The sequence below is a fragment of the Echinops telfairi genome, unplaced genomic scaffold, assembly GCF_000313985.2.
Source record: "Echinops telfairi isolate 266 unplaced genomic scaffold, ASM31398v2 ScPeMD7_7427;HRSCAF=8465, whole genome shotgun sequence".
Classification (NCBI taxonomy): Eukaryota; Metazoa; Chordata; class Mammalia; order Afrosoricida; family Tenrecidae; genus Echinops; species Echinops telfairi.
The window spans coordinates 18,188,464-18,202,167 of NW_022111327.1; positions in this window are offsets into that span (position 1 = coordinate 18,188,464).

Consider the following 13,704-nt stretch of genomic DNA (forward strand, 5'->3'; position numbering starts at 1 on the left):
TCCTTAAAGATTTTCAGCCTCCCCAGTGCTAAGGAGCAGTTCTTTTCTCTCCTGTGGGATCACTACCAGTTGGGCTCCACTTATGTCAGTGAGGTGTGTGGATGGAATGTGTGAGAAGGAGTTAGGTAATTCCTTCTTGTGAGGAAGGAAGGAAAAGTCAGATCCCCTGTGTAGAGGCAAGTGCTTCCAAGATGTGGCAGGGATTCTGGGAGCTAGAGCCCTCAAACTGGAGAAGGTGGAGCCAGGCCTTCCCTGGAGCTCACTGGTAGCCAGTCCATGGGGATGTGCAGTGACTGACAGCACCGCGCACAACAGCCTCTGTTCGCTTCCAAGAGGTGGCTCTCTAAGGGAGTAGAAAGCTCTGTCTTTCTGCTGGTGAGTAGCTGCTGCTTTCCAGTTGCAGACTTTCTGGATTGCATTGCCGCCCAACCCATGGTCCCACTTTACCACCAGACCCGGCTTTAGGGGGAGTAGACACTGGTTGACTTTTTTTCTCCCCCAAATAGGAGGCAGAGGGTGAGGTTCCCGGGAAGAGTACACTGTCGTTTCTGGTGCTATCTTGCCATCCTGTGGCAACTGTTTTGAGGCCCTTGCTTGCGCCATGTTATTTCTGGTGCACAAGTGGGAGTAGAGGAAGGCAAGGTCCCCGCCACCGTTAAACACAAGGTCCTTCATGAGTCCTGGGGCAAGGGTGGCCCAGTCTGAGGGCACTGGGAGCTGCCGAGGTGGGTAAGGAGGAAGTGGGCAGCCAGGTTGCACCTGAAGCCAAAGCTCAGCCCTTGGTGGCTGCCCCATTTTCCAGAGCTTACAGAAAGCCAGAGAAGGTGACAGCGCTGGTGTGGAAGGGAAAATGTGCTTAATTGCCCTGGTTCTTGGAACAGGAAGTGGGTTGACCTCTCTTGGCTTCTGAAAATCCCAGTTTGAAGAAGAAAAAAAATCCCAGTTAAAGACCAAGCTGTAGGGCAGACGACTACATTTTGAGTTCTAATAGTACCATCAAGTGGCAGTTCTTTAAGCATCATTTCTATCCTCTTGGAATATTTTCTGCATATGACATATGATAGAATTGGTGTTGAGTGAGGACCCCCCAGAGGGCTCTGAGGCTAAGGGAGGCGTCTCCAGCAAGAACATAAATTCCACTCAACTGGAGACATGGACAATCCCAGTCTGACGGGATGTAGCCTCTGGGGGCGTGCCCTCGGCTGACACCACATTTGAGGGAAATGGAGTGATCATTCCTCTCTAAATCTGAAAGTCAAAGGAAAATGCTTTGGGATGGGGAGCAGGAGGATCTTTCGGAATTCGGTAAGGTGACCACCTAAAACAAGTGTTACCAGAGAAGATTCACCGTGGAAAGAGAAGTTAAACCTGATTTTCTACTTGTGGATGAAAACCAAGGAGTAGCTTTCCTTCTGACTCCATAGTCACCTGTCCTTCCGTATACATTCTTTTAAATGGCAACCTTTTCTCCCAGACTCGTAAAGAAACTGTCCAGGCAGTCTCCCGTTTCACAGAAAAATAATATATGTACATACTATTTTTATTGACACATCTGACTCATTCCAATATTTCCCTTCCCATACAGTTCTGTTACTCAATCCCGCTGCAGCATAGGACTGTACAATCATGCCTGCTATTAACTCCCCTCTCCCCCCATCTCCTTCCTTCCCATAGCCTCAGGAAACCATGACTCCTGTCACTGTCTCTGAGAGGTCGTCTTGTCACGTACAGAGCGATCGTAAGTATAGAAATGAACATGCCCATCTAACATGGTTAATGCAGTATATCACATAAAGACCTTAATAACAAGGAGAGGAAATTTCCATATCTAGAGGATGGTTCTGTGGTTCATCAGTGCCATACCGCACCCTGGATTTTTCCTCCTTAATGTGAGACACTAATGAGGGGGACTGTCCAATTGTCTTGCTGGTGGAGTTTGGGTCTCCACTACATCCACTGCCCTTCCTATCGATTTGGATGCGTGTTTGTTGAACTTCTGATATCTCTTCCCATCAACACCTCCTGATCACACAGGCTGGTGTGCTTCTTCCATGTGGGTTTTGTTGCTTCTCAGCTAGATGGCCGCTTGTTTCTCTTCAAGCCTTTAAGACCCCAGGTGTTGTATCTTTTGATAGCCGGACAACATCAGCTTTCTTCACCACATTTTCTTGTGCACCCATTCTGTCTTCAGTGATTATGTCAAGGAGGCGGGTCTCATACAATGCCACATTCGTAGAACAAACCGTTCTCGTACTGAGGAAAGTAGAGGCTCAAAGTCCATCTGCTTCTTTATAGCATTTACATATACATATATAAACAAATACACATATATTCATATATTTTATATATATGGAGTCTCCCCCCTTTTTTCCTCTCCTACACTAGTATTTTTTGCATCTTTTTTTTAAATCATTTTATTGGAGGCTCATACAACTCTTCTCACAATCCATCCATCCCTCCATTGTGTATCCAACACTTTTGTACGTTTGTTGCCCTCATCATTCTCAAAACATTTCCTTTCTATTTGAGCCCTTGGTATCAGCTCATTTTCCCCTCCCTCCCCGCTTTCTTCCCCCTCATGAACCCTTGATAATTTATAAATTATTATTATTTTGTCATGTCTTACACGGTTTGACGTCTCCCTTCACCCACTTTTCTGTTGTCCATCCCCCAGGGAAGAGGTTATATGTAGATCCTTGTAATCAGTTCCTCCTTTCTAGCTTCACTCTCCGGGTATCGCTACTCTCACCACTGGTCCTGAAGGGATCACCCGTCCTGGATTCCCTGTGTTTCCAGTTCTTATCTGTACCAGTATACATGCTCTGGTCTAGCTGGATTTGTAAGGTAGAATTGGGGTCATCATAGTCGGGGGGAGGAAGCACTTAAGAACTATAAGAATGTTGTATGCTTCATCGTTGCTACACTGCACCCTAAGGGACTCGTCTCCGCCCCTCGACCTTTCTGTAATGGGATGTCCAGTTGCCTACAGATGAGCTTTGGGTCCTGAATCTGCACTCCCCCTTACTCAAAATGATATGATTTTTGGTCTTTGATGCCTGATACCTGAACCTTTGGTCACCTCATGATCACACAGGCTGGTTTGCTTCTTCCATGTTGGCTTTGTTGCTGCTCAGCTAGATGGCTGCTTGTTTACCTTCAAGCCTTGAAGACCACAGATGCTATATCTTTTGATAGCTGGGCACCACCAGCTTTCTTCAACACCTTTGCTTATGCACCCATTTGTCTACAGCGATCGTGTCGGGAAGGTGAGCATTATCGAATGCCAATTTAATAGAACAGAGTGTTCTCCCATTGAGGGAGTACTTGAGTGGAGGCTAATGTCCATCTGCTACCTTAATACCTAACATATAAATCTATGCACTTAGGTCTATTTCCCCATCTTCATATATAAATATGTTCACATCTGTACATGCCTGTATTTAGACCTGTATAAATGCCCTTTGCCTCCTAGTTCTTTCCTCGATTTCCTTTGACTTTCTTCATCTCACTTTCATGCTCGGCCGTCATTTCGGTCTCAGTAATTCCTCTCGGTTACATTGCCCTTGATCAATCCCTACCAGGCCTCTTACACCCTCTCTTGCCACTGATTTTGGATAACTTGTTGTTCCCTTGTCCCTGGGTTGGTTAACACCACTTCTTCCCTATCTCCCCCTCTCCCATGTCCCCCTGGAACCATCAGTCCCATTGTTGTTTTCTCCTCAAGATTGTTTATCCAGCCTCTCTTATGTAGATAGGCCTGCAGAGATAATAATATGCACAGAAAAACAAGAAAGATCAAAACAAAGCAACAAAAGAAAACAACAATGACAATAACAAGAAAAAGAAAAGCCTGTAAATAGATCAAGGTCTGTTTGTTGACCTGTAGGGGTGTTTTCTGGCCAAGTCTGATGAGTTGCCACGCCCTGGCTTCAAAGTCTATTTTTGGTACTCCCTCGGGACTTCCTTGCTCTGCTTCCCTTGCTCTTCTGTGGCACGCCCTTAGTGTTGTGCCTCTGTGTGGTGGGGTTAGATTGGGTGTAATTCCGACCCTGTGTCTCTAGTGTTGCCTCCTGTAAGTCTGTGGGTCTGTGAGGGATGTCCTGTCTCATGGTGGGGCCGGTCATATGGCCCTCTCTGTGCATTGACTGCTCTGAGCAGGGATATCATCCTCAAGGCTGGTTGGGCCAGGATGTGCTCCACTATCTCTCCCTCCCCCTTCATTTGCTCCCTTGTGCTCAGATCAGACATGTCCCTCTCCCTGAGCTGTAGCTTCTGAGCTGTCCTCTGAACTAAATTTTTCTGGGGGAAGGGGCGGTTGTGCACGTAGTTGGGATTGGGGTCAGGCCCTAGGACCTCTCTAAGGGTTCCCTGCTTTATGCTGATATGTGGCATTCACATCTTTGAGCACCGGCTTTAAGTCTGGTCCCTTTTTCACTGTGGAGAAATAAGTAATACCCTCCCCTTCGGTGGGGTAGTGCTCTGTTCCCCCACTACACATTTCTCTTTTTTTTTTTTCTTTTTTTCCCTTTCCTTTTTAGTTGGCTACCATATGTACCCCTTGATTTGGTCTGGCACCTGCCACAGGACCTGGACCTCACCCCTGGAGTGTTTGTATTTAGTAGTTTTTCCCCTATGCCCCTTTGGCATTTTTTTTAAGCTTACCTCAGAGGACTCATATTGTACTTGTCCTTTTGTGCTTGGCTTACTTCACTTAGCATAATTTCATCTACTTCTTCCTGTGCGGTGATGTGATTCATGCGTTCATCTCTGCTTTTTAGCGATGCATAGTACTCCATTGTATGTATGTGCCACAGTTTTTTAATCCATTCGTCTGTTGATGGAATTTTGGGTTGTTTCCAACTCCTTGCAATTGTGAAGTGTGCCGTGATGCACATTGGAGCACAGATGTCTGGCCGTGGTTTGTTTCTTGCCTCTTCTGGGTATATGCCCAGTAGGGGCATTGCTGGGTCGTTTGGTAGCTCAATTTCCATCTGTTTTAGATATCACCAAATCAATTTCCATAGTGGCTGTACATACCTACAGGTCGACCAGCAGTGGATGAGAGTTCCTATTTCACCACATCCTCTCCAACACTTGTTACTTTCTGATTTTTTGAATTGGGCTATCTTTGAACTTGTTAGGTGATATCTCATAGTTGTTTTGATTTGCATTTATCTTATATCTAATGACCGGGAACATTTTCTTATTTGTTTATTGGCCATTCCAATTACTGTCCCTGTGAGACTTCTCTTCAGATCATTTGCCCACCTTCTCGGTGGGCAGTTAGTTATTTTCTTATTGTAAGCTTGAAAAGTATTATAGAGTATAGTAATAAGATCTTTGTCTTATGTGTCACTGTTAAAAATGTTTTCCCAGTCTGTGGGCTCCCTTCTTGCTCTCTTGGTGAATTCTTTCCACGTACACAGGTGATATATCTCCAGTGTTTCCCACTTGTCAATTTGTGATTCCCTGTAATTGTATCCTTTTCTATTTAGTTTAGCCTATGTATTCGCTGTGCCCAGGTTCTCAGGCTTGTCCCAATTCCCTCATTAATGGCCCAATTGTTTGTGCTTTTACCTCAAGATCTGTTATCCACCTTGAGTTTCTTCTTGTGCATGGAGTGAGCTCATGGCCTTGCTTCATTTTTCTGCAGGTCGATAGCCATTTTTTCAAGCACCATCTGTTGGGGACGGCATCCGCTTCCAAGTTTCAATTTTCTGGGCCCTTATCAAAAATCAGTTGCCTGTATGCTGCTGATTTTATTTCTGTGTCTTCATCTCTTTTCCATTGGTCTGAATATCTGTCGTTATACCAGTGCCACACTGTTTTAACCACTGTGGCCGTGAAATACGTGCTAAAGTCAGGTAGAGCAAGCCCTCCCACTTTGTCCTTCTTCTTTAGGAGTTCTCTGCTACTCTGGGCTTCTTCCTTCCCCAGATCAATACCTTTGATATCTTTTCTTTGTCTTATGATGTTAGCTAGGGCCTGCAGTTTGATGTTAAATAAGATTGGGGACAAGGGGTACCCTTGTCTGGTTCCCTTCTCAATGGAATTGTTTTTTTCTGTTTTCTTCATTGAATACCATGTTGGCTGTTGGCTTTTTATATGTAGCTTATATTATATTGAGGAATTTTCATTCTATTCCTATCTTCTTGAGGGTCTTAAACAGGAATGGGTGTTGGATGTTGTCGAATGATTTTACCGCATCTATCGATTATTATCATGTGGTTCTTACAATTTTTCTGGTCAATTTGGTGATCAATACTAATGGTCTTTCATATGTTGAAGCATCCCTGCATCCCTGGTATGAATCCCACTTGGTCAAGGGGAGATTTTTTAATATGCATTTGTATTCTATTCGCCAGTATTTTGTTCAGGATTTTTGCATCGATGTTCATTGGGGATATTGGTCTGCAGTTTTCGATTCTTGTGGGATCCTTGTCCGCTTTAGGTATCAGAGTTATACTGGCTTCATAGAAAGAGTTTGGGAGTTTTCTGTCTTTGTCTATGTTCCGGAAGAGTATGTGTAGGATTTGTGTCAGTTCTTGCCTGAATGCTTGGTGGAATTCTCCTGTGAACCCATCTGGCCCAGGGGATTTTTTGGTTGGTGATCCCTTGATTACCTTGCTTATTTCTTCTATTGCTATGGGTCTGTTGAGGTTCTTGACATTCATCTGGGATAGTCAAGGGAGGGATTGTTTTTCCAAGTATTTGTACATGTCTTTCAAGCTGTTGAATTCGTTAGCGTACAGGCTTTCGCAGTACTGTGTTATTATCCTTTTGATTTCATTAGGGTCCGTTGTAATGTCCCTTGTTTCATCCCTCATCCTTGCAGTTGACATTTGTTCCTTCCTCTCTTTGGTTAGGTTTGCCAGTGGTCTATCAATTCTGTTAATCCTTCAAAGAACCAACTTTTAGCTTCATTAAATTTTCCCATAGTTTTCTTTCTCCTGTATCTCAGCTCTGATTTTTACTTGTTATTTCCTTTTTGTATTAGTAGGATTGTTCTGTTGACTCTGCTCTAATTGGTGTAAGATTTGTGCCAGCCTATGAACGAGAAGTCTCTCTTCCCTTTTCATGTGTGCCTCTATCACTATCAGCCTTCCTCTGATAAATGCCTTTGCCGTATCCCTAAGGTTTTGGTACATCTTATTTTCATTCCCATAGGTTTCGAGAAACTTCCTGATTTCATCTCTGGTCTGGGCCAATACCCACTCCTTTTGCAATAGAGAATTATTCATCCTCCAATTGTTTGCCCTTCTTTTCTTCATCATCCTGTTGATTTGCAGCTTCATGGCACAGTGATCAGAGAGACGTCTGTATAATCTCTATGTGCTTGAATTGACTCAGGTTCGACTTGTGTCCCAGTATTTGGTCTATCGCCTCAAAAGAACGTGAAGTTTTTTGCATTTGCGTGGAACGCTCTGAAAATATCTATCAGGTCAAGTCATCCAATTGTGCTGTTTAGAGCCGTAGCCTCTTTGTTGAGTTTCTTTCCCAGTGATCTGTCCTTTTCAAAGAGTCGTGTATTAAAGTCACCTACTATAATTGTTGAGCCTGTGAGTTCTATTTTCATCTTTTTTTTTTCACAGTGAAGCTTGAAACCAGTCAAGCTCATTTTTTATTTTAAAAAAGGGGGGAAAATCTAATGGTAGATATACATGCTACAGCTAATCGTTCACCCTCACTTCACCCCTCCCATTGCATCTACTCATGTTTTTGTTTAAAAGGAAACAAAACCATTGGCAGAACTTGCCAGTTTGCCACGAGAGTGCGAGACGTGTTAAGATCTGTGTTCTCTGGGCATCCCCAGCGCTATCCTGGGAGCGAGTCACGAGGGGGTGGGCGCTGCTGGCTCACAGCCTGCGGTTCCAGAGGGATGAAAGACACGGCCTAATTAGTGGCTCCCTGAAGCAGGACCAGCAGGCTGTCGTTAAGGTGGCCATAATATATGCCCGCTGCTTGAAGACAGGAAGGGGCGCTTGCTATTAACGACGCTAGAACAAAGACAGGGACAGGCAAGCACGTGGTGAAACACAGACACATTGGGGGTTAGAACTCCTTATTGCTGGCAGGAGCCTGGCAGGGACACCTTTTGACATGGGTGGCAGATCTGCTGGAAGGCTCCCGGCGGTATCCCTGTACTTGGCCTCTTCAAGGACAATGGAGGGTTAGCCTCTGGCCCCTCTATTTTCATCTTTTGGAGCGTTTGATTTACGAATTTTGCGGGTCTCTCTAGGCGCATATATATTTATTATGCTCACTGGTTCTTTGTCTACTCTTCCCTTGAGCATTATATAGTACCCCTTCTTTTCTCTTGTTATGATTTGTACATTGAGATTACTTTTGTCAGAGATTAAGATCGCTACTCCTGCTTTTTTTTTTCATTGCCGTTTGCTTGGTATATTTTTCTCCAGCTTTTAATTCTCAACCTGTTTTTGTCTACAAGCTTGAGATGTGTCTCCTGTAGGCAGCAGATTGATGGGTTGTTTCCTGAGCCAGTCTGTTAGCCTGTGCCTTTCAATGCCTGAGTTCAGGCCATTGATAGTCAGTGTTATTACATCCATCTGTGGGCACTGTGATGTCTTCTTGTACCTTTTGTGTTGGGTGTTTTTCTACATACCTATCTTATCAATTTGTGTTGGGAGTGTATTGTTCATTCTTGCCTTCTTTCCACTATTGAGCTAATGGTATCTTTGCGGCTGTTTTCTCTTTGTCGCCCTATGGGTGGTGTTGTTCTATACAATCGTCTCTTATTTGCACTCAATGAGTGTTCATCATCTTCCCATAGTGGTTCAGCAACAACCTTTTGCAGGGCTCGGTTTCTTTTTATGTATTCCTTGAGTTTTCCCTTGTCTTGGAAGACTGTTACTTCTCCACCTATCTTAATAGATAATTTGGCCGGGTATAGTAATGTTGGGTTTGTGTTATTTTTTGGAATATGTTACTCCATTCCCTCCTCTTCATCATGTCTGCTGATAGATCTGAATATACTCTTATTTGGGTACCTTTATGAAGTAGTTAGCTTATAGTGCCAACCTGGCCGATAAATACGTGTGGGATTAATTGAAGGGCAGAGAGATAAATGGCTCAGCGAGCCTTGCCTTTTTTATCACTTGCTCTTAGATCAACGGACCAGTGTGCGGCTGCCTTGCTGGTTCTTTGCCTCAATTTTCAAGCTACACTACCTGTGGGACACCTAACCCGTGGACTGTGTCGCTGTAATTTGAGGTTCCTTCAAGACCTGCTTCACCACACCATTGGAATGTACATCTTTTGAGCTGGGGACTGTCGGACCCTGTCATCTGGCTGACTGTTGATGACCTGCCTAGCTGTTTGCTGCCTGTGCCCGGATAGCCTGAATTTCTCTACAGAGGAATACCCGGCGGCCCTCAAGACTTTAAGAACTGCCAGTGTGTCACAACTGTCTCATGGGAGTGAGTTGCCCTGAGCTATTTGTACTGCTTATAATTTAATTACCCTGTTTCCCCAAAAATAAGACAGTGTCTTATAATAATTTTTGCTCCCAAAGATGCACTAGGTCTTATTTTCGGTGGATGTCTTATTTTTCCATGAAGAAGAATACGGTACACATTTATTGTTGAACAACAACCAAAAAAGAAATTTATTACCTGTATACGGTACAGTAGTAGTTGTCATCACAAACCAGCATAACCAGACAAACTGTGAATCCTACGGTATCAAGAATTTCTTGTTACTACCATTATTTCCATGTACAACAATCAATGGTACATTTACTCATTTATTCAATGACAGTCATGTCATCATCTTCTGGAACATCATCATAACAATCTAAAGCCTGAATTTCCTGGTGAATTTCTTGTGACTTCATTTCTTTCAGAATCAGTGGACCAAATCTCTCCTGATTAGCAATAGCACTGTCCTTAAATGAGTACTTCTTGTCAAGGTAGCCTGCTCATAGTGCATTTGCAGTGCGACTGTCAGTGATTTTTCTCCCATGAATTCTTCACCCAAGTCACAACCTCTTGAAGTTTAGGTTTCAAAAAGTTTCCACGCTGATTTCTCTCCATTCTATTTTAAATGTAGTCATTAATTTCCATGTGAAAATTGTTCTTGAATGGCTTGTTTATTGCAATATCAAGAGTCTGGAGATAGGCCATCATTCCTGCGGGAATCATTATTTGATCTATTTTTCTTTCGTGAAGAAATGTCTTCATGTCTTTAGCGCGGTGAGTGTTGGCTGCATCCCAGACTAGCAGACCTCTTTGGCTCCCTCGCATAACCAGTGGCAGCATTAAATCGACCCACTTCCTTATAAGTGCTTGTGTGGCCCAGGCTTTTTCAGTTTCTAGAATAAAAATGTCCAAAGCACGTTAAATCTTTTCCTTCTTGCCCTCAGAAATGATTAACGGTGGGATATTAGTGCTATCCAGACAAATTGCCAAAATACAGGAAACACGTGCACTTTCGTAAGCAGTGGAGAGAATGTTCACTGAGGAGCCACCCCACTGTTCAGCAGTTGTTTGAGATGATTAGCCCATAAACACTACAGTTTCATCCATAGCAATCATGTTGGAAAGATTGTATTTAGAGAAGTCAGCATCATCAATAAAGGACTTGAATGCAAGTGTTCGCTTAATAACATGAGCATCTTCCTGCCTAAACAACGTTGTGGATCTTCCTAAAGACAGTTCACTTCACTGAAGGAAATTCTCCAGCCAGTGCTGTGATGCTATGTCAAACTGTGGTGCCATTGCAAGGGCAAATTCTTGAATCTGAGCCTATTCCCAACCAAAGCCTTTGCTCTCTCTCCTGTCAACAACCCATTCACAAATCAGGTCTTCTAGCTTGGAAAATCATGATTGCCGACCTGATCCACACTTGCGCTTTTTAACATTTAACATTTCCCTTGTCCACTTGTTCAATGAGGTTACCATATTCTGCCTGCCATTTCCGGACCAACCCGATACTCAACATCTCTTTGCAGAAAGCAGTACGATTTTGACCCCAAGAGTCTTCCACGATTTCTTTCTTCTACTTCATGGGGTATCAGGGTGGGGGGAGTGGGATCACTTAAAACGACACAGGAGGATCGGAGGGGGGAAATAAAATGACACAGGAGAATCAGAGAGGGCGGGAATTATTACCATTTTGTAAACCCTTCTGATCCTCCTGTGTCATTTTAAGTGATGCCCCAGTGCCGTTTAAGTGATCCCCCACCCTTGTGACAGTGGACACCTTCAACAGACATCCCCCCCACCCCTTTATCTACCTCAGTCACCCCTGTGTGTCCACACAATGTGCCAGACTCTTGCCCCACGCCACTCACTGTATAATTGTGTCAGCCAGACTCCATCAGGGAGTGAGCAGTAGGTGGCAGCTTGTCCTAGTTGGCAGCGCAGGCTCTCTGATTAAAAGAGACCTCGCACTTCCTGTCTGCTCCGGCTGCGCTGCAACCAACACTGAGCTGGGCGGTGGCGCCCACCGCTATGTTCCAAACTCCAAAGTTAGGGTAGCTTTGGGGTGCCTTATTATTGGGGAGGTCTTATTTTTGGGGGATGCCTTATATTTCAGTGAATGGCAAAACTGTAAGCAGGTCTTATTTTGGGGGGATGTCTTACTTTTGGGAAACACGGTAGCTTGTTGGAGGCGAGACACATGCCGACTCCTTGGGAGGTATAGTAGCTGACAAGACACATGGAACTACACTAGTTCCCTGAGTCAGATGAGCCACGTGGAGACCCCTGTCAGCACTGAGATGCTGATCTTTATGATCGATTCACCATTTCTCTCCCACCTTCTCTTTCTCCATCTGCTACCTTAATTCTTAACATATAGATATAAGTACATAGATCTATTTCCCTATCATTATATATAAATATATTTACATATGTTCACGCCTGTATTTAGTCTATAAATGTACTTTGCCTCCCAGTTCTTTCCTCTGTTTCCTTTGACTTCCCTCCTGTCCCACCATCTTGTTCAGCCTGCATTTGGGTTTAGTAATTCCTCACGGCTACATTGCCCTTGATTACGCCCAACTAGGCATCCTATGCCCTTCTCTCCATTGATTTTAGTTCACTTGTTGTTCCCTTGTGCCTGGGTTGGTTAACACCTCCGCTTCTGCCATGTCCCTCTGGAACCGTCCTTGATGTTGTTTTTCATCTCCGAATTGTCTATCTTATCTAGGTAGACATGCAGAGACATTGATAAGTGCAAAAACCAGGCAAAGCCAAGCAGAACAACAAAGGAACACAAAACCAAGAGAACAACAACAAAAGAAAAACCAAAGACAAAAATGGAAAAGCCTGTAAATAGTCCCAGGTCTATTTTTTTGTTTCTGTCTAAATGATATTTCAGAAAGAAGATGAAGCATCGGGGGAAAGGCTGTTATGCACTGACAGGAGGAGAGCTGTGGGAGGCACAGAGTACAAGGTAAAAGATTGGAGTCTCAGGCTCCAAGTCCTCGAATCGGCCTCATAAGACTGAGCCTGGGACTCTGCCAAGCCCATTTCAATGTCACTAGGTTTTGCCAGTGAGGGTCTCCCTGAAGGAAACAAGGTTCTGGAGGGAGGAGAATAAACCCCGAGCCTTCCTCTGTTTTCCTGCACCCTGTTGTCCTCCTGTTGAGGGCCCTTTACATAGATTTTACAAGAACATCAGGGGTTAATGATCCATGACACACTTTGCCTCCAGACTCCTAGCAATTGTCTTCCTCAGCTCCCCTCAGAGAGGCTAACCAGCAAAAAGAATACCACTCCTGAGCCCTCTAGCACTACTTGTTAGGTGGCTTCCTTTGCATCCCTGACACCACAGGGCCTGGTGAAATAGTATAAGAAATAGGCCAGTCTTCACGAGGGAGGTATTTGGGGCAGTTGTGGGGTGGCGGGGCAGGAGGGATTCCACATAATCAGTTATGGAGTGTATCAAACTAGGGGTGCAGGCAACAGGTTGCTTCTCCCTTGATACACAGACTTGGATCTGGTTATCAGTGTGGGCCAATACTCCGACGACAACATAGGCCTCAACCCAAGGATTGAATGTCACGTTAAAGGCCCATGCAGAGGAGGACAGGTGCATGGAAAACACATTAAGGTGTCAGACAGTAGCTCAGGCTGCCTCAGAACCATGGGCCCTGAGCATCCCCTTGGACAAATGTGTGTATTTTGGGTTATGCACTGACAACTGCTACTGAGTTTCAGATTTGTGAACCAAGCTTCAGGAATATCAATGAGGACCACACACCCTTATCCTATTCTGAGAGCACCTGCTCTTACACACGGATGCTATCACAAGGCTATCTTTCACGTTGAAGAAGCAAATCTATCTCAACCTCCCTAATGCCGCAGCCCTTTAATACAGTCCCTCATGTTGTGGGGACCCCCAACGATAAAATTATTTGCGTTGCTACTTCATAACTGTAATTTTGCTACTGCTATGAATTGCAATGTAAATAGCTGATGTGCAGGATGTATTTTCTTTTTTTAAAAATCATTTTATTGGGAGCTCATACAAGTCTTATCACAATCCATATATCCATCCATTGTGTCAAGCACATCTATACATTTGTTGCTATCATCATTTTCAAAACATTTTCTTATTACTTGAGCCCTTGGTGTCAGTTCCTCATTTTTCTTTACTCTCTCTCCGCCCCCCCCTTCATGAAACCTTGATAATTTATAAATTATTATGTTTTCCATGTCTTGCACTCTCTGATGTCTC